The sequence below is a fragment of the Puma concolor genome, chromosome D2 (assembly GCF_028749965.1).
Source record: "Puma concolor isolate L17-30 chromosome D2, mPumCon1.1.hap2, whole genome shotgun sequence".
Classification (NCBI taxonomy): domain Eukaryota; kingdom Metazoa; phylum Chordata; class Mammalia; order Carnivora; family Felidae; genus Puma; species Puma concolor.
This window is the reverse complement of record NC_141677.1, coordinates 35,343,379-35,361,967: the sequence shown is the minus strand read 5'-3', so window position 1 is coordinate 35,361,967 and position 18,589 is coordinate 35,343,379. Positions and strand designations below refer to the sequence as shown.

The window sequence follows — 18,589 nt, the reverse complement described above, 5'->3', positions numbered from 1 at the left end:
CGATGTGGGGCTCGAACTCACAGACTGTGAGATCATGACCTGAACTGAAGTCGGCCCCTTAACTCACTGAGCCACCCAGGAGCCCCAACCTCATTCTTTTTATGCTTGCATAGTATTCCATTGAATGGTGTGCCATGATTTAGATGTTTTCTAACCCTTTATTGATACAATATATCCATTCAAAAAATACTTACTGAGCACCAATAGGAAAAAATAAATAGCAGTGTTGAGCTCACAATGGCAGGTTTATCCCAGGATGCTGCGAGAGCCTAGAGGAGATGCATAGGCTGGGAGGCACGTATTTGACTGCACCTAGTAGCATCAAGGATTTACTAGCAAGTATGAATCTAAAAGCTCAGCTTCCCAGCACTCTCCCTCCCACCCAGGACTTGCATCTCATTGGCTAGAACAAGGCAGGATCCAGGACCCCCAGAGGGAGCTTCCAGAACATGAGCTGAATAGAGCAAGCATAGTTTGCGTTAGATGAACAAATTGATTTTGCAGACACAGGAAATTTCTCTCATACTTCAAGTCCTAAAATAGAAGAAATATGCTGGGATGCACAGGGAATTAGGGAATTTGGTTAACATTGTGAAGTAAATTTGATGTGCATTTTGAATCTGACAATCTCAACGTGAGCTGTTCCTCACTTCTCAAAAAGACTTTTACTGAAAATCAAGCAAGGACAGCAATCAGGGAATGTTCATACAGTAATAGAATGGAGGGAGGAGAACACTTCAAAGTATTGCTGGTGTCAGAGGTGCAGGAAATGGAACCCTTCATGCTCTGCTGGGGAGACTATAAATCAGGCAGCCTAGAAGGCCAAGTGTGGCCTGGCCCAGTCTTCCTCTTTAGCCTCAACTCCAGATTTTCTCCCTGACACTGGCCCTGGTATTCCTCCAGCTCAGCCTACTGTCCACCTGAGGACCTCTACACAGGTCTACCTTGTCTGGAAAGATCCTTCTTCCCCAGTCATTCTCCCGACCCTCAGTCTCTCTAATCTTCCTATTCATCTGTTAATTCTCAGTTTCAGGGAGGCTGTCTCTAAACCCCTAGTATAAATTAGGTTCCCCTGTCTACATTCTCTGACAACCCTGTTCTTTTTCTTCAAAGAAGTAACCCTAATCGCAGTAATATATTAATTCATGTAATTATTTGTTTAGTGATAATGTCTGTTCGGTGACATAGGATGAATCTGTGTCATTTTGTTCATAGGGTCATAGGGTCTCATAAATGTCTGACACAAAATTGCACCCAATATATATATGTGTTGAATAAGTGAATGCTTTTAGAGTCTCTATAAAAATTGTAAATGTGATACTGTGTGACTCAGCCATCCTACTGAAAGAGTCTATCCTACAGAAATAGCAAAACTACACTAAGACATAGGTGCAAAGTGTGTCTGTGGACGCATCATTTGTATTGCAGAGGTTTAGAAAATGCCTGATGTGGTACATCATTCAATGGAATATTATGTAACCATTCAAAGGAATGACAAATATGTATCTATTACTGATATGAAAAATGTAAAGGGAGGGATGACTAAATGAAGCACAAAGGATTTTTAGGGCAATGAAATTACTCTATATGATATAAAAATGATGGACACATGTCATTACATATTTGTTGAAATCCATAAAATGTACGACACCAAGAGTCAACCCTAACATAAACTATGGGCTTTAGGTGACAATGGTGTATCAATGTAGATTCATTAATTGTAACAAATATACCACTCTGGCAGGGGATGTTGATAGTGGGGGAGGCTGTATACGGATGGATGTAGGGAGTATATGGGAAATCTTTGTACCTTCCATTCAGTTTTGCTGTGAGCTTAAAAATATTCTTTTTAAAAGCCTATTTTAAAAAACGTCCTTGAGCCATATATGGAGGATTTCTAACTTTTTATTCACACATTTATGTTTTCCAAATTTTTTACACTGCACGTATATATTAACCATCTTGGTAATTGAGAAATACTAAAGATAAAAAAGAAAGGAAGAATAAATACTGTCAGTCTATATATACAGTCCATACTGTGCAATTGCATACATGCACAGTAACAACCAGACATGCAAACATGCTTGGAGCTCTCTAACCACCAATAATAGTATCCACACTTTCTCCTGAACATCCACAGGGCCACACATTTTCATTCAGGGTGGACCTTGCAGAGGGAGAAGAAAGCTGTTCATCTCTAGGAGATTTACTCAAACCTGACCCTGGGAGAGGATGAACCTGGGACCCAGTGAAGGTTGGAATCTGTGTAAGACATCCAGGGAGGGTGTCCTGTGAGCCTGGCAACCTGTTCTCTTAGGGAGGCCCAAACGAGGTTTTTTTTCTCATAATTATAACATTTACATATTTTTATTGTAAAATTTAGACAATACAAAAAAGTACAAAGAAATTAACCAATAACCTATAGCTCACATCTTTGTAATAATATGGTATAGAGATAAGAACATTCTGGTATACATTTTTCTAAACTTTATAATTTGCACATCTATAAACACATATGTATGCAAATATATACAATACATATTTAATTGATATATTTACCTATTTTTGTTTCTTTTTATATGCCTTTGGACTGGAACTGACTTTCATTTTTTCAAAGAAACATTTAATTTTGGAATAATTTTTTAAGTATATTTATTTATTTTGAGAGTGGGGAGGGGCAGAGAGAGAGAGACAGAAGAGAGAGAGAGAGAATCCCAAGCATTCTCTACACTGTCAGCACAGAGCCTGATGTGGGGCTTGAACTCATAAACTGTGAGGTCATGACCTGAACCAAAGTCAAGAGTCAGATGCTTAACTGACTGAGCCCTCTAGGTGCCCCTGGAATAATTTTAGATTTACAGAAAAGTTGCAAAGAGAGTCAGAGAATTCCTGTATAACCTTCACCCAGCTTGCCCTAATATTAACACCTTACATACACCTAAAGGTGGTCCACGGTCGGGGTGCCTGGGTGGCTCAGTCAGTTAAGTGTCCGACTTTGGCTCAGGTCATGATCTCATTGTTTGTGGGTTTGAGCCCCATGTCAGGCTCTGTGCTAACATTTCAGAGCCTACAGCTTGCTTCGGATTCTGTGTCTCCTTCTCTCTCTGACCCTTCCCAGCTCATGCTCTGTCTCTCTCTCTCAAAAATAAATAAATAAATAAATAAATAAATAAATAAATAAATAAATAAAAATAAAGGTGGTCCATGGTCAAAACTAAGAAATTAATGCCAGTATAGTACTATTAACCTAAATTTAGACATTGTTCAGATTTTACCAGTTTTTTCACTTATGTCCTTTTTGTGTTCCAGGATACCACAATGCATTGAGACAAGTAAGTTTTCATAAATTCCACCTGCTTCTTAAGTTGCTCCTCTTCTTTTACTACTACATGTAGTACTAACATGGGGTCAGAGTGCCTTCCTTCATTTTTTTTTTATCTCCTTGCTTTCAGGTCATTTACTTTTCTCATGTGCTTCTCCATAGACTGCCTTTGGAGGACCCCATAGATATAAGGTCTCTCTGAAGACTCCTTTGGTCAGACAAATCCTGCTCACTGCCTTTTCTCTGAGTAGGGTAAGTCCAGCCAGGAGGTTTGCCTGTTAGGAGGCATCTCACCCAGGACTGGCCTGGATCCACTGTGTTCTGGCTTCTCTCAGTGTGCATCTTCCCTATGCCTTCCATTGTAATTCCCACCCCATGACTTTCCTGAGTATGTCACCTGGGAGCCTAAGCCTTTACCTGCTTTCTCACTCTTACAATCCCTATGTCACTTTAAAATGCCTCCAAGATGCCTGAAACATTTTGTAATGTAATGGGTCTTCCTTTAAAATGTCTATCTAAATTTTATATAGCCACCAACTATTCTAATCATTAAGCTCCAGATGCCCTTATTGTTGACCAACTTTGGGGTGGTAGCTTTTTTTTTTTTTTTTTTTTTTTTTTTTTGTCTCTGGTACAGAAAGTTGGACAAATCTCTTCAGTTCATGGTACATTATTTCATCATCAGTAGGTAGGTGCCTTCTTTTATCCCCCCCCCCCCCAGCTTCATCTCCCTACTCATTCATCTTTCTTCCCACCTCATAAGGGGCAATCTCTATAATGCATGTAATACATATCCTTCGGTGTACATAGTGTTCTTTTGTGGATAGATGTGATGTTAGCCTCCATCAATGGTATTATACCAAAACTTTTAGTGTATTTCTTCCTTCATGACATATAATTTAATATTGTTGTGTGGCTCTAAGTACATCTGGTTCATTGCGTCTGACTTCTGCACAGTACTGCAAAGCATGCATCCACACATTTCACTTCATCATTTCTCCAGTGATGAACACCTAAGTTACCTCTGCACACAATCTTCTGACAAATATGCTTGTTTATGTTCCATTAGGGACCTGTTTGAGTTTTTTCCAGGGCAGTATACCCAGGTGTGGGGTTGCTGGCTCTTTGGGTAGAGTATATTTAAATTCGTGAAATAGAGTCAGATGGCTTCTAGAATGGTTCTATAAGTTTATACTTCTACCCATGGTTCCCTCTTTCCCATATCCTTGCCAACACTTGTTAGGTAATAGATGACTTGTCTAACTTTTGCCAGTCTAATTAACACAAAGTGATAACAAGTTTTAATTTGCATTGCTTAGAATGCTTCTAAGGTTGAGCATCTCTTCACACACTGGCAAGCCATTCTGATTTCCCTTCTGTGATTTCCTGATCTATCTATCGTTCACTTTTCCATTGGGTTTCTGGTCTTTTTCGTGTTTATCTGCAGGAGTTTTCTGCATATTCCAGATACTAATCCTGAGTCTGAGCAAACTTGATTCCTAAAGTCAGACTGCTTCAGATCTTCTGTCCCTCTCTCTCTCTGCACCTCCCTCACTTGCACTCTGTCTCTTTCAAATATGGATATTAAAAAAAAAACTTTAAAAATATATACAAAATGAGAAGGAGGACAGAATTGGGGGAGGCTTCTACCACTAGAAACCTAATGGCCCCAAACTTCACACATAAGTGTTCTTAATCCGTATGAAACTAAGCTATTTTTTCTTTAAAGTTTCCATCTGCAATATTGGATGAGAAACAGGGTGAAGGGGGGAAAGCAAGCTGTGGTGGTATAAACTGCTTTATTCATGATGACTAAAACCTCTGTCTGTTTGAAGTGAACCTTTGCTAAACCTAAAAGGGTCTATTTTCTCAATAACTTGATACCAGCTTCTGTCACACGCCACAGCAGCTGCACTAAGCTGTGGGCTCCCATGTGTTATTTTTAACCCAAATACTCACTAGTACCCACTTGGTCACCAGTATGTGCACAGAAGTGTTTGGGAGCCTGAATGCTTCCATCTACTTCACAGGGATGAATGCCCCATGGCAAGAAGAAGCATGTTTAGTAACTGGCTGGGTAAGGCTTCTGCATGCCCTTGGAACAAGGTTCTTTAGTAAAAGCTGGGTCAGAGAACTCAGCTGTAACCAAAAGGCCTCAGCAAGCCTTCCTGTTCCCTTTGTCTGAATCAGAGAGTTCATGACCCAACCAGCTGCACAGAGGATGTCTGCCCTTCTCAGAGAGGCCAGGCCCTTTATGGTCCATATGGAGGCAGGAATCGGAAGAGAAAAAAATGGAGTCATTAATCCCCATGCAGCAACAGACCATTTGTCTCCCTGGGCTAAGCCATCTTGCCCTCAGACCTAGACTTGCCTCTTTTCCTCAGCCCCAATATCAGAACAATTTCTAAAACCCAGAGCATGGCATAAACAACCTTGAGGTAGTCAGAGTTTATTTTCTCTGAGCCTCCTTTGACAGCAGGGTCCACACGCTGCCCATCAGACCATCCCTCCCAGCCTTTCTTCACAGCCAGAGTTCTGGGCGCCTCCCCATCCTTGGTCGCTTTCACCCCCAGCCCAGCAGAGGCCGCTAGAGTAATGCAGATGGAGCCAGAGTTGGCGGGAATGGTAAAAGAAGGGCTGCCAACAGGGCCCAGGGGCTGGCATAATAGCCTATACTTCAGAAGCTCTCAGTCCAAGCACCTAGCTGGGACAGGCACTCTGAGCCTCCTGCTCAGAGCTCCCCTCATCCCTCTCAGAAGTGAAGACAGGGCCAGAGTACTTCCATTTTATTATTTTAAGAAATATGTTTAGTATTTCCATTTTTATGGCTCCTGATATATTTTTAATGCTCCCCAAAATTACTAAAATTGTGGTTTATTTAAAAAGTTTATACTTAGAAAATTAAACTTCATGATATCCTCCCCCACCCATACACACTGCAACATAATAGTACAATTCACAAGCTGTATGGAAATACTTCATAGCACACTACAGTTGGCATGATCTGGTAATGGGACAGGTTTGGGATGCATGTTTTCTGCATCCAGTGAATGAGACTGAATGCAGCTCTGTGATGCGTACATAACCCCCACATTTCAGATCCGTACTTAAGGCCCATCATAAATGTGAGACCCTAGCCAAATGGCCCTTCTAGTCCACTGCCTACTATCCATCCCTACCCTCCATGGACCAGGCCACAGTGAAATATTACACTAAGTACAGAATGGAGAAGAGGGAGCTGTGAAAGTTACTGGTCCCCCTCTTCCAGCTCCCAATCCATCACCCTTAGGTGGAAAAATGCACCCAGCAGGCTTGAGAAACATAGATGAATGGCAAGAGTGAAGCTTCTCTGCTCCCAGCTGTTTTCTGTACAAGTCTCTACCCCCCAAAACCTCTACTCTGGGCCATTACTCCCACCCCATAGGCCCCAGAGCCTTTTCCTGTGGTTGTGCTGTTTTTCTCAGAGCAGGAAATCTTCCTGGAAATTCTCCAGGAATCCAACATCCTCCTCCTTACCCAGGGGACACTAGCCTCAGGCGTGCAGCCCACCCCGCCCACCCCACCTCCTCTCTGGGCTGGGCCAAGAGGCCCAAACAACAGGAAATTATCTTCCCAGGGACCTAGCACTTGCCCTCCGAGTGCCCTGGGCACCTTCTCCTCAGCAACAGTCAGAACAACAACTTCTTGTCAATGAAGAGAAAACAACAACCCATATTTCCACAATGCTGCTTGTCTTCATGTCTCTTTTCTCACTTGGGACCTGGAGGCTGAGCACCATGGACCCCTCTCCCAATCTCCCCAAGATCTGTGGTTTCTGCTCTGGTGCTCAACATTTTCAACCTCTTCCTCCTTGTTCAGCTGTCAGAATCCCCATCTTCTCTGGTTGTCATGGGAGATGATAAGGCAAATGTGAATGACCGGCAAGGCCCCCAGTTTGCTCCCTCTCCTGAGAAGGTTATATTATAGACTAATAGCTCGGGGTATCCTAAAGAGCCTCTGCAACACTAGTTCTGTTGGATGCTCCGGGAAAATGGGGTTCATGGTCAAATATGTTTAGGGGACATCATATACAGATCCACAATCCTTTATCCACAATGTTAAAGTAAAAACAAAGTCCTGATTCTTTTCAGATTCTTTATTTAACCTACTTAGTGTGACTATCTGCAGAAGTATGTGATTACAGGTGATAAGTATGTGATCCACTCTGCTGGGGATGCTATGGAATAAGTAGTACATTCATTATAATATCTTATTAAAATATGCACAATTCTGAATTCTGAATACATCTGGCCCCAAGGGTTTTGGGTCCTGGATTGTGAACTGTATAAATCCCCTCATTTATCCTATCTATAGCATTTCAAGGCTCTGGAAAGATTGTAGACAAGAAACGAACCGTAAAGAGTACTCCCAAAACTTATTTGGCTACAAAACTCTTTGTTCCACTTAATATCTATTAATACCTCAAAGAATTTCCATGTGGACACTAGGAAACATAGGATATTCATAAGAATTTAACTCTCTAACAGTGGATTCTCAGACATAGGAAAAGGTGGATCTTCCTGAAAGCTTTTAGAGCCTAGGTCCTAGGGATAGTTTTTCCTTATTCTCAGGGATAACACTATGGGCAAGACAAAAAACTAGAATAAGGAAGACTGAGGCAAGACTCTGATGACTGATGTGGGCCTGGGACAAGGACAGGGCCTACTAGAAAACCCAATTAGGAGAAACACCTATGTCAAGAGTCAAACCAGAGAACCAGACAAGAACAAGGAGGGAAACAGGTAAAAGTTCAGCTAGAGATCAGATATCAAGACATATGCAAAATTTAAAGCACTCAGGAATCCAAGTACACACACACACACACACACACACACACACACATCCTGGAAACTAAGGCAACTTTTGCCTCATCCTATGAGTTTTTATATGCCTCCTATAAAGATTCACCCATTCTAGAGTATAAAGTATAAAGGTATAAAAGTATAGGGGCGCCTGGGTGGCGCAGTCGGTTAAGCGTCCGACTTCAGCCAGGTCACGATCTTGCCGTCCGCGAGTTCGAGCCCCGCGTCAGGCTCTGGGCTGATGGCTCAGAGCCCGGAGCCTGTTTCCGATTCTGTGTCTCCCTCTCTCTCTGCCCCTCCCCCGTTCATGCTCTGTCTCTCTCTGTCCCAAAAATAAATAAACGTTGAAAAAAAAAATTTAAAAAAAAAAAATAAATAAATAAATAAAAGTATAAAGGTATAAAGATAAGTGAAACTCCTGGCTGGTGTGTTAAATCAGTGAATAGGCAGTTAACCCACCTAATGTCCTCTCTTGACCCAGGTGGAAGGGATACTAAGGGGTTTATAAGAATAGCAGATTCAGGCAGTAAGGACTTCCAATATACTTCTTGTATCTCTGGTCTCTGGCTGCTGAATGTTATCATTCGTTGAAATTACACATTGGTAAAAAACATTGGGCTCAGGTACCACGTGTCAATAGGGCCAGAGCTAGGACTCTGGCCTGTCACAATATGCTAGCGAGGAATGGCCATCTTGGCTAGTACCTCTTAGCAGTCCTGGGTCTGTTAGGTGTCAGGAAACTCTTCAGAGTTAGTGAGTAACTCTAGGATAACTCATTAATGGCTTTCTCTGAGCTTTAAGGCTGGTGCTTGGGAGTAAGCAGGAGCACACTGGGAAAAGGATGTGCCAAATCCATTGCAGGCTTTGTTGTGGCTGACCCCTGCCTCTTGCTGCTGTGAGTACAGTATGTTCAAGGCCTTTTTAAAAATGTCTCTTCCAAAAGTCTCACACTCACCTTCTGGCTACCTCCCTGTGCCTGCCCTCTATGAATTATTCTCAATCTCAGGATTTCTTGATCCTGACACTATTGACATTTGGGGCCGGATAATTCTTTGCTGGGTGTACCTGTCCTATGCATTGAAAGATGTTAGTTACCCACTAGATGCCAGTAGCATCCCCCCAGTTGTGACAACCAAAACTGTTTCCAGACACTGCCAAATGTCTTCAGAGGGGCAAAATCACCTCCCTCTATTGAGAACCACTTCTCTATATGAATGAGGAGGTAGCATAGCAAACTGAATGTCTGGGTTAGACTCCAGTTCTGCCCTAGGCTAGCTGGATGCCTAGAATCTATGTTATTTCCGATAGGACCCTATAATATTTCTGGCTGAATTTAACCTCTCTGACCCTCAATTTCCTCATAAAATAGAGAAAAATGATAATACATAGTTCACAGGCTTGCTGGGAGGATTAAATGAGATAATTTATGTAAAAAGATCACAGTGCTTGGCACAAAAGAACATTCCAATACCTGTGGGTTATTATTTACCCCTGTCCCTCAGGGCTCCACACCTGTTTCAAAGTGACTGCTAACTGACCTTAAACCGCCTTATAAAACATCTTGATGTTTGACCTTCCCTCTCAAACTTCATTTCTTCAACATCACCCCCAAACTCAACACTCCAGACCTACTGACTCCTTGCAATTCCAGGTAAGCAGCCAAGATTTTTATGGCCCCTGTGGTCTTTGTGCACATATGTTGTTCCTTTTGCCTGGTACCCTCTTCCTTTCCCCTGGCTAACTTGCTACATACACTTCAAATCTCCATGTGGGCAGCTCCAAGCCCAGGAAGGCTTCACCTCCCAAGTCAGGGCAGAAGAGCCTCCTTTGCACTCCCTGGTTTCTCTACTTACCTGTCATCATGCTTCTGACACTTGCATGATCATTGGCTGGATATCTGAATTGCTCCCCTGACTCAGATATCTATAAGGCAAGGGATAGTACGTTGCCCTATGCAGAGTATCCAGAACCTAGCTCAGTGCCTGACGTCCAACAGGGACTTTGTAATGTTTGCACAATCAATAACTAACTTTATGAACTGCTTCAGCACTAATATGGAAAAAAAAAAGCCCTCTCTTTTTCTCCTCCTTTCCAGATAACCATGTACTATTCTTTTCATTTGAATAGGTAATATTTGAAAATGGAACAAAATTTGAGTTATCAAAAGGTATATGGAGAATGGGGCACCTGGCTGACTCAGTCAGTACAGCATACAGCTCTTAATCTCTGGGTCATGAGTTCAAGTTCCACATTGGGTATAGAGCTTACTTTTTTTTTTTTTTTCAACGTTTTTTATTTATTTTTGGGACAGAGAGAGAGCATGAACGGGGGAGGGGCAGAGAGAGAGGGAGACACAGAATCAGAAACAGGCTCCAGGCTCTGAGCCATCAGCCCAGAGCCTGACGCGGGGCTCGAACTCACGGACCGCGAGATCGTGACCTGGCTGAAGTCAGACGCTTAACCGACTGCGCCACCCAGGCGCCCCAAGAGCTTACTTTTAAAAAAATAAAGGTATTACCTATTTTTTAAGAAGATAGATAGATATAGATGTAGATATATAGATATATATATAGATATGGAGAAGAGTAAGTCTTCCTTTCCCATCCTCCAGCTACCTAGCCTTCCTTCCTAGAGGCCACTATAGTACCATGCAGCCTTTCATTGATGTCCAACTATGCACTTTAAATGGAGCCTTTGTAATCTAGTACTGGGCTTTCTTAAGTGCTATCCCACTGTTAGGACTCCAGTCCAGGCAACCAGCATGAGTCTTCCCCATTCTGCAAATCCTACTTTCCATATTCAAGAAAATGGATGCAACGGGACAGGAAACAAACTTTTGACCCTCTTCAAAGGCAGCAAGACAGGAGATGGCAGATGACAGAGATGACAGCAAGGGAGAAATCTGGTAGATCCCAGCATGGTCACCACCTCCATGTCTCCTAAACTGTCTACACACGCACGCACATACGTACACATACCCAGAATAAAAGCAGAAGTTGGACGCTCTAGGGGACATCCCCAGGAGCACTGTCGCCTGCAAAGCCCCACCCCCCTTCTTGCTACCTTGAGAAATCTGAGGGAGGGGGAGGGTCAGGCCCAGCTTCCAGCTTCCTCCTCCCTCCCCATTAAGAGGAAGCAAACTTCAATGCTTAGTCATTTCCCATGGGGTAGGGCTTTACCTGGGGGTCTGAGTCACCATACAGGTGCCAGCAAGGAAGAGGTGCTGTCCGATATGACACATCTGCTTGCCCAGGAAGGACATTAGCTACTGGGGGTTGTGGTGTGTACCAATCTGACCCTAGATGCTAAGAACCCATACTGTTCTGTGAAGGACTTTGGAGTTCTAGGCCAAGGGCACGAACTTAGGGTAGAGAATTAAGGCTCCTTTCCTTATCTAACACCTTTTCCTTTCTCCTTCTCATTCCCCTCCACCCATGGGGAACCCATGGCTGGTTAGCCAACCTGGCCTTCAGCTCCTAGTACCTTAGTAGGCAAAGCCACAACCTCCCTGAGAGGACAGAGGTAAGTCCCAGGCACTTTATGGGCCTTCAAAAATGTTATTTCCCTTCTCCTCTCTGAGTTGAGGAGAAAGTCCAGGACATGAGGAGCACCAATGAGCATACTGATCCCAACAAGTAGCCTCAGCGCCTGACCAACATTTCAACCATGCCAGGGGCCTCCTGGAGCTGGCCAGAGGTGACCAACCAAACCCTGGGAGAGGCTGGACTCTATACTGGAAATCTTCACCTTGGCATGACTTTCACTGTGCCTTGACAACTATTTCCACTCCTATTAAGCTGCACTAACTGTAGTAGGCTAAATAATGGCTTCCCAAAGATGTCCACATCCTAATCCCTAGGACTTATAATTCTACCTTACATAGCAAAGGAGACTTTGCAGATGTGATTGAGTTAAGGATCTTGAGATGGGGAGATTATCCTAGATTATTCAGGTGGGCCCAATGCCATCACAAAGGTCCTTACAAAAGGGAAATGAGGAACCAGAGTGAAAAGGGGGGAGGTCTTGATGGAAAGAGAGGTCAGAGTGATATGGGACCAAGAGCCAAGGAATATAGTCAGCCCTTAGAAGCTGGAAAAGGCAAGGAAACAGATTCTGCCCAGAACCTCCAGTCTTGCTGGCTCATTTTGGACTTTTGACCTCTAGAACAATAAAATAATACATCTGTTTTCTTTTAAGCCATTAAGTTGGTGGTCCTCTGTTACAGCAACAGTAGGAAACTAATACAGATTCTGATACTGGGAGAGGGTGCTGATGTAACAAATACCTTAAAAGCCAAATGGCTTTTGGAATTGAGCGGTAGGCAGTGGATGGAAGAATTTTAAGTGTGATAGAAAAAAATCTAGGTTCCCTTGAACAGACTTGTTAGTAGAACTATAGAAGGTGAAAATTCTGCTAATGAGGAATGAGAATTAAGTGAGGAGCACAGTAGAGAAAACCTATATAGTTTTAGAGAATATCTAAATCATCATAAACAGAATATTAGTAATAATATGGACATTAAAGGTGATGCTGGTAGGGGTTAGAAGGTAGTAATATTTTATTGAAAACTGGAGGAAGGAGGGGAGCGGTCTTTGTTATATAGTGATGGAAAACTTACCTGAATTGCATCCTTTAGTTATATAGAAAGCAGAACTTGTGAGGAGTGAACTTGGATATTTATCTTAGGATATTTCCAAGCAAAGTATCGAAGGTGCAACCTGGCTTATTTTTGTCTTTATAGTAACATGTGAGAGGAAGGAGATAAATTGAGAGAAGCACTATAAACAAAAAGGGGAGGTGACTGGGTGGCTCAGTCAGTTGAGTGCCTGACTCTTGATTTCAGCTCAGGTCATGATCCTAGGGTTGTGGGATCAAGCCCCATGTCAGGCTCCACACTGAATGTGGAGCCTGCTTGGGATTCCCTCTCTCTCTCTCTCTCTCTCTCTCTCTCTCTCTCTCCTCTGCTCCTCTCCCCACCCCCCAATAAATAAAAATGAAAGAAAAAGAAAGGAAGCAGGAGTAATGATTTGGGAAATTCTCAGCCTATCCAGATTGGAAAGGATGCTAAAATTAGGAGATTCACTGTCAGGAAAGAATTCTCTGGAAAGAAAGCCAAAGGTGTGACTAGACAACCTTTTGTTAATGCCTTGGAAAGATCAAAAGGTCAGAGTATTCATTTTCTCAGTGGATTCTTAGAAAATATTAGGCATGTGACTCATGTATCCCCACAACCATCTCAGCAGAATCCAGAAATAGGGGTGCCTATGTGGCTCAGTCAGTTAAGCATCCAATTTCAGCTCAGGTCATGATCTTGCAGTCCGTGAGTTTTAGCCCTGCATCAGGCTCTGTGCTGACAGCTCAGAGCCTGGAGCCTGCTTTGGATTCTGTGTCTCCCTCTCTTCTGCCTCTCCTCCACTCATGCTCTGTCTCTCTCAAAATAATAAACAAACATTAAAAAAAAAGAATCCAGAAATAGAGGTTGGGTCATCTAGGAAAAAATCTATGGAGGAGACTTTTGTCTAATGGAGTGAATGCCTATGACATGTATGGGAGACCCACAAGGTTCTTGTGAATTTTATACTGGCAGAAACACTGTCAACTTGGATTAAAAGGGATAGAGAAAAACAAAATGAAAGAAGGTTGCCAGACTCTCAACATTCTACAGGCAAGAAACAAGATGATAAAATAAAATTATTCAAGAAAAAGGAAGAACAACTGAGAGAGGAGGGGTAAGCCCAGATGTCAGAGTCTCAAGCCACAGGATTATTCTCAGGCCTTGAAACCTAAAGGAGTTTGCCCAGCTACATTTTGAAATTTCTTAGGAGCAGTGACTTCTTTTTTATTCCATTTTTCTCCCTTTTTTTTTTTTTTTTTTTTTTTTGAGTGAGAATATCTATAACTAGTATTCAGCGCCCATCCTGGGAAGCAGATAACTTGTTTCTTGAATTTCGTAGGTTCACAGATGGAGAGAAAATTGTCCTCAGGATGGATTGTATCCAATGTCTCACCCATGTCTTATTTAGAATATTTAGATGATGAGATTTGAGGATTTTGAGCTGATGAGATTTAGATGATATTTTAGACTGAGTCGATGCTCTAATGGGTTGAGATTTTGAGGGATGTTGGAATAGGTATGTGAGTATATTTTGTATATGAGATAAATGTGAATCTTTGGGGTCTGGAGGGCAGACTGTAGTAGGCTGAATAATGACCTTCAAGAGTATCCACCTCTTGAGGGGTCTGGGTAGCTCAGTTGGTTAAGCATCTGACTCTTGATTTCAGCTCAGGTCATGATCTCATGGCACATGAGATCGAGTCCCACATCAGGCTCTGTGCTGACCTTGGTTCCGGCTTTGGATTCTCTCTCTCTCCCTCTCTGTCTGTACCCCCCTCTCTCAAAATAAATAAATAAACATTTTAAAAAATATATCCACATCTTAATCCCTGGAATCTGTGAATATGTTAATTACACGGCAAAAGGAACTTCACAGATGTGATTAAGTTAAGGATTTTGAGATGGAGAGATTATTCTAGATTTTTAAGAGATCTGGATCTCTTACAAGGGGATCCTTATAAGAGGGAAACAGGAGGGTCAGACTTAAAGGAGATGTGATGATGTGGATTCATGAGCCAGGGAATGTAGGGAGCCTCTAGAAGCTAGATAAGGCAAAGAAGTGGATTCTACTCCCCAGAGCCTCCAGAAGGAATGCAGCCCTGCTGATCCATTTTGGATTTCTGACCTCAAGAGCTATAAAAATAATACATTTGTGTTATTTTATGTTTGTTAATGTTTATTTATTTTGAGAGATAAAGAGAGAGCACAAGTGTGTGCACACAAGCAGGGGAAGGGCAGAGAGATAGGGAGAGAGAGAATCCTAAGCAGGCTCCTCACTGTCAGCACAGAGCCCCACATGAACTGAGATCATGACCTGAGCTGAAATCAAGAGTTGGACACTTAACCAAGTGAGCTACCCAGGTGCCCTTGTGGTATTTTAAATCACTAAATTGTGGTGATTTGTTGCAGCAGCAATAGGAAACTCATAAGCTAACCCTTTTCATTCACCAAGCTCCATACCACTCAAGCCAACCTACTCAATCTTCCACCTGAGGCTGCTTCCACCTTTCTATCTCCTGTAGATTTCCAACTTGACATTTATAACTAATTCCCCCCACAGGCTTCCACCAACTGTTTCCTTGGCATTCCATCGCTTTCTCCTCTTTCCTGACCCTTCCCAGGTCTGCATTAGCCTTTGGTTTAACCCTAACTATACATTAAAATCACTTGGGTGTGGTAGGTGGCGTGAGGATGGGAGTGGGGGAGGGGGAAGACTTGTAAAAAATGTTGAAGCCCTGGCCCATACCTATTAAAGCAGGCTCTCAGGTATGTCATTATTAAAGTTCCCCCAAGTGATTCTACTGTGCATACTGTCATTGAGAACACCTGTCTACATGTTGCTCCAGGGTTATCAAACTTTCACATGCATAAGAGCTACCTAGAGAACTCTGAATGTAAACGCCACGGGCTAAGGCCTAGAGAGTCTGGTTCAATACATTAGATACTTATATCCTATTCTTCTAACAAGCTCCTCAGAGGGTCAGATGCAGGTGGCATTTGGAACTTGGAGAGACATTTCCACAGCCTTCTGTCTGCTCCTTCCCCAAAAGACTCAGCTAATTGATAAGATGAATTCCTTAGATCAATGATTCTCAATCTTTGATGAATATCAGAATCACCTAGGGACCTTGCTAAAAATAGTTTCTCAGACACCAATCCAGTTTTGTTTAACCAGATTATGGTTAACAAGCTCCCCAGGAGGTTTTGGTTCATGCTGAAGTCTGAGAATCAATGCCTTAAGTCAGTGATTCTGGTACCTGAGTATGTAACAGAATCACCTGCAGGGCTTCTTAAAACACAGATTGTTTGGTTGCACTTATAGAATTTCTGAATCAGTTGGTCTGGGGTGGAGCCTGATAATTTGCATTTCTAACAAGTGCCAGGTGATACTCAAGTTGCTGATTTGAGAATACTTGGAGGGCCACCACTTTATTTTATTTATTTGTTTGTTTGTTTGTTTGTTTGTTGTAAGCTCTATGCCCAACTTGGGGGCTTGAACTTAAACTCATGACCCAGAGATCAAGAGTCTCATGCTCCACTGACTGAGCCAGCCAGGTACCCTGGAGAACCATCACTTCAGATTGACGTTTTAAGCAAAGTGTTGATCTCACCATGTGTCTCTATCCATCCTTTCTCCTGATTCTCTCAGCCATGAAAGAGTCTAGCCAAGGAGAAAGAAAGGGCTAAGGCAACTGGCCAAGAGACTCTTGACTTGAGGGGACTACAGAGGGGCTGTTAGGGAAGGACTTCTGGTAAGCTCACCACAGGGGCATCCTGGGATAAATCTAAGAGCTCTTCATGGCCAGTCTCCGTGGTGGCAAATTCCAGTGGAAAATAAAAATGATATGATCAATAGCTGTTAACTCCACATATACATCCAGCCCCACTGGGACTCAAGGGCTTAGAGCTTCCCTGGCGGAGCCTCACAGCCTGTGATAGTAAAAGCTATGCAGGTATAGTGAGTAATAAGAGAAAATCTGAGGTCACCCTTGTCACCAAAGTAATTAGGGGGAAAGCCAAGCTGAGGCTATAGAGTCTTGTTCGTCAGTGGTATTGACCTCAGCTTATACACATGCTCTGGAGAGGAGAGCTAAAGAAACCAAAACAGCAAAGATGAGAAGAGCCAGGTGAGAGAGGAAAGTCATTCCCTGTCCTTTTATTAAAAGAGAGTGAAAAATTAAGGGCAACTGACAGGCCATAACTGGCAAGGGGATGTAAGGGCTGAGAACCCAACCAGCCAAAGTTCTTACAAAATCCACTTTATTTTCACACTCTGCATGCAGAATTTGGTTATGTGCTAAGTTCACATGACCTGCTCAAACACCAGAAGTCACGTCTCAGTTTTAGGAAGCCAGAAGGCAAATAGCTAGATCCAGTCTGCTGATCCCTTTATACATAGTACAGGCCCATCTACTAACTCACTGACAGTAAATCACAGGACTGGAAGGTTTGGGAAAAGTTTCTAGAGTCAGAACCTCAGTCACAAGGCTAAGCAGATTTGGGGTATTTACCCCTGCAGGTTTGGACAGAGTCACAGAGGCCATCAGCAGGTCTAGCTTGCCCTGTAGATACTGATCCCCCAAATTCTACCAGAAATAACTCTAGTTTGTTCATGTGCCTGGTAGATATGGCTTTAGGGAAATCACTTATGGTAGAACGTCAGCTGTAAAAGTATACAGTATCTTATCTGTCTAAAGGCAGGAGGCTAAGCCAAATGATACCTTCTTTCACCCCCGACCCAGGCACCAAGTCAATCCTATCTTCACAAAATCTCCCATACCTGCACCCTCTCTTCACACCCCACTGTCGCTGCCCTGGTTCAGACCTTTTTCAGTTCCCACCAAGCTCAGTTAAGTGGTCTCTGAACTGGTTTTCCCTGCTCATAATATCATCTAGGCCCAAGAATCTTCTTTTAATTAATCTTTAACACTGTTGCCACACGCCCCAAACTTTTTAATGATTCTCCATCATTATGAAGTCCAAAGTCCTTTCTGTGGCAGGCATGGTCACCTAGGACCTTAGGTGCCAGCTCTCACCAATCCCGGCAGACAAATCACCTCTACAGAATTGGCTTTATACCCCATCCACTTGAACCACCTGCAGTTCTTTGAGTGCTCCTTGCTTTCTCCTTCCTCTTTACCTTTGCACATGCTGTTTCCTCTGCTCAGATTGTCATTTCTCCCTTCTGTATTTGCCCTCCAAGACTCCACTCTTAGCCATCCATGCCCATTTGCACATCTGACTCATAGTTTCACTCTCACTGTACTCCATTCATCTGCTTATCTGTTTTTCCACTTGACTTTTATTCCGCTGAAGCTGAGACTGGGGCTTTTATCTCCATACCCAGTACACAGTACAGTGCCAGGCCTACAACCAACTCTCAGTAAATGTTTGTTAAATAAATGAATGAAAAATAAATCAATGAATCAATGAATATCTTGAGTCCTTGCCCAGGCCCCAGACTTCATCAACTTGCCTTGAGTGTCCTTCTTTAAAAGTCCTTTTAAAAAATGCAAACATCCTTGGGCTGGTAGCATATTAAAGTTAATGAGTTATTTTAGATTAACTAGGTGATCAGGCAGAACAAGGGCACACACACACACACACACACACACACACACACGCATGGGTGCCCAAGGAAAGGAGGTATAAAGGCAAGGGTAGAGAGGGCACCAGAGACAAAACAAACTTTACCCACATTTCCTTTTAAATGCAAATAATACTGCCTCATATGTGCGTGCAGTTTACAAAGAACTTTCACATACTTTATCTATGATGCCTGAAACCAGAAAGGTAGGTTGGATGAGTGTT

The 18,589-nt window shown here is 42.7% G+C and overlaps 1 protein-coding gene across 6 annotated transcripts in view; it reads left to right on the top strand.

Moving 5' to 3' along the window:
- CAMK2G (calcium/calmodulin dependent protein kinase II gamma) overlaps window positions 1–18,589 on the top strand; it is a 122,648-nt gene that overhangs the window by 5,780 nt on the left and 98,279 nt on the right. For 5 of the 6 annotated variants that reach the window (XM_086680025.1, XM_086680028.1, XM_086680027.1 and 2 more), the window contains exon 2: window positions 3,310–3,332. The exons of the other annotated variant lie outside the window; for it this stretch is intronic. The gene's annotated coding sequence lies outside the window, so the exon portion shown is untranslated. The remainder of the gene's footprint in view (window positions 1–3,309; window positions 3,333–18,589) is intronic. 6 annotated transcript variants of the gene reach the window in all.